The 3,222-nt window shown below is 36.2% G+C and overlaps 1 long non-coding RNA gene across 1 annotated transcript in view; it reads left to right on the plus strand.

The window, feature by feature from the left end:
• Positions 1 to 2,861: 2,861 nt before the first annotated feature.
• The window catches only part of LOC125875589 (uncharacterized), a 21,096-nt gene continuing 20,735 nt past the window's right edge, over positions 2,862 to 3,222 (plus strand). Inside the window, exon 1 of the long non-coding RNA XR_007447448.1 lies at positions 2,862 to 2,953. This is a non-coding gene — a long non-coding RNA (uncharacterized LOC125875589). The remainder of the gene's footprint in view (positions 2,954 to 3,222) is intronic.

A 3,222-nucleotide genomic window follows, 5' to 3' on the forward strand; every position in this document is an offset into this window, starting at 1 on the left:
AACCCTTAAGAACATATTTTCCTGATGAAGAGATCAACTCTATTGAGGAAGAAGTTCCCGATGATGGTCACGTGTGGAAATTATATTTTGATGGGGCTGTCAACAAAAATGAAGTAGGAATTGGAGCAATTCTTATCTCACCAACCGGACACCATTATCCAGCCACAGCACGACTCCGATTCTTTTATACCAAAAACACAACAGAATATGAAGCTTGCATCATGGGTTTAAATATGACAATAAATCTAGATGTGCATCAGTTGTTACTTTTGAGGGATTCCGACTTGTTCATTCGACAAGCTCAAGGAGAATGAGATACTCGAGACATTAAGCTCATGCCATACAAACAATTTTTAGAGAACCTCAACAATTATGAATGAGGTGCATTCTCTTGGTTATTGTGATGCGTGAATATCCAAGAAGAAACCATTGGCGAGGTCTTATATAAAATGACTCCAGATTTGAATCTATTGCGATGCATGAATATCCAAGAAGCAGAAACAATTATGAATGAGGTGCATTCAGGGGTATGTGGTCCACATATGAATGGTTATGTTCTAGCAAAAAAGATTATCCGGGCAGGATACTACTGGTTGACCATGGAGCGAGATTGCTTCCGCTTTGTTCGCAGGTGTCATCAGTGCCAGATTCATAGCGACTTGATTCACTCACCCCCTTTACACCCTATGTCTGCTCTGTGGCCTTTTGTTGCTTAAGGAATGAAAGTTATTGGGCCAATTGAGCCGAAAGCTTCTCACGGGCATCGATTTATTCTAGTTGCCATCGATTACTTTACCAAATGGGTAGAAGCTGTTGCATTCAAATCAGTCACCAAAAAAGCAGTGGTGGACTTTGTTCATTCCAACATCATATGTCATTTCGGCATACCAAAGACCATCATTACAGACAATGCGGTGAATCTCAACAGCCACCTGATGAAGGAAGTTTGTGAGCAATTTAAAATTGTTCATCGTCATTCAACCCCTTATCGACCCAAAGCAAATGGGGATGTTGAAGCAGCAAATAAGAACATCAAGAAGATTCTTAGGAGAATGGTGCAAAGATCTAGATAATGGCATGAGAAACTACCTTTTGCTCTTTTGGGATATCGCAGAATCAACCGTACGTCAGTAGGTGCAACTCCTTAGTTATTGGTTTATGAAACTGATGTTGTTATACCCGCAAAAGTTAAAATCCCTTCTCTTCAAATCATTGTTGAAGCAGAAATCGAGGACACATAATGGGTTAAGTCAAGGTTAGAATAGTTAGCACTGATAGACGAAAAATGGTTGACAACAATTTTCTTTGTTCAATTATATCAGCAGAGGATGGCTCGAGCTTATAACAAAAAGGTACGTCCAAGGAATTTGGAAGTCGGTCAAATTGTCGTGAAACACATCCTTCTCCATCAAGACAAGGCAAAGGGAAAGTTTGCCCCAAATTGGAAAGGCACTTACGTTATTAAGCAAGTGCTATCAGAAGGAGCTTTACAACAAGTTGATATGGAGGGAACGGCGATCGACACAATTGTTAATGTAGATTCGATCAAAAGATACTACGTTTAACACTCTTTGTTGCGACACCCTCTTCATTGATATCCTCAAGATGAGATGATAAAAGTGTATTATCCTTTATTTCAAACACCACTTGCGTGGTGCTAAAAAAAGTAAAAAAAAATCATAAAAAAACAAATGTTTAATTGAACTACGTTCGACTTGATTCCTAAGAGGATACATAGGCAGCCCTTCATTGGGGTTCGGTCTAGTTTCTCAATAAAACAATAATCATGTTCTTCAATACTCCAAAAGTTGAGGCATGATATTGTTATGGATATTTCATTCCAAAGTTGTAACTCATTCTAAAGTTCTTTTTGATATTATGACCTTCCAATAAATCTTGGGGAAAGGTCAAGTACAATGTGTTACAACAAAGAAATAAAAAAAATGAGAGAGTCTTATGAGTGAAAACCCTCGCGGGCACCATAAGACGATAGTAAGTTGAGAGAGTGAAATAAAGAATGTTTTATTGGTGAAAAACCATGAAGGGCACCCACTGATCGAATGATGACATTCCATCTGGGCATGAGCATAATCAAGATAGAAGTCCAGCTATAGACTAAAGGCACTACACCATTTTAGGTCTACAACCACACTAATTCTGGACTACGCTTGTAAAGTGTTGCCTAAAGTATTTTTGGGAACGCTTTAAAAGCGTAGCCAAAGATTTTAACTTTCAGCTTCGATAATATTGACAACACTTGAAAAGTGTACTCTTTAATGGTATAAGCTACACTTTATAAGCGTTGTTACAATATGATATAATTGGCAACAACTATTTACATATATGGCCACATTTTTAAAGTGTCCTATTTTTATAATTGTAAAAACAACGCATTACAAGTGTGGCCTTAAAATTTTCTCTAAAATATTATATTCCCTCCAACATTTTTAACTCTCCCTCCCATTTTTATTGGCCAAAAAAATAAAGATTAATAAATCATAATACATTAAAGAGAAAAACACGCTTTTCTCTTTCACTAAAGAACTGATCGAGCTGAAAAGAGTTGAAGAGAGCTGAAGTTGTCTGAAGAACCAAAGAGCTAGCTGAACCGATTCTCTTCTCCGATACCAATTACATCAAGCATAAGTACGATTCTCTTCTACGATACCGATTTCGTCAAGCTAAGTACTAAAAATAGTCTTCTTGTTATTGATTGGTTTTTTTTTTTGTGTTTAGAAGAGGAGAATAAGAAGGAATTGATTATTTTGGGGTTGTTGGAAAGATGAGCTGAAGCTAAGTCTCTACGTCACACTTTTCTCTCAGATTTCTCGTTGCCAAACTCGATTTCAGACAGATTTATGGCTGAAGAGCTGAAGAGAATCTTGCTGAAGAATACGATTTCAATCATAGTTCTTGCTGAAGAACACTATTTTGTTGGACTAGGGTTTATCAGGTAAGAATTCTATCTTTGAAAGTCTAAGGGTGTGTTTGGTATGAAGGAAAATGTTTTCCTAGAAAATGTTTTCTTGGAAAACAAGTTTATTTTTTACTTATTTTCTCATGTTTGGTTGGTGAGTAGAAAATATTTTCCGAAAAAGATTTTTAGTGTTTGATTTATGAATGAAAAATGTTTTTGAAAGATTTCTTTTATTTTTACTAGAGTAGAAAATAATTGTTGAAATTGAAAATATTTTTTAAAAACAAACTTAATTTCTTTTGGGG

Source organism: Solanum stenotomum, chromosome 9 (genome assembly GCF_019186545.1).
Source record: "Solanum stenotomum isolate F172 chromosome 9, ASM1918654v1, whole genome shotgun sequence".
NCBI lineage: Eukaryota > Viridiplantae > Streptophyta > Magnoliopsida > Solanales > Solanaceae > Solanum > Solanum stenotomum.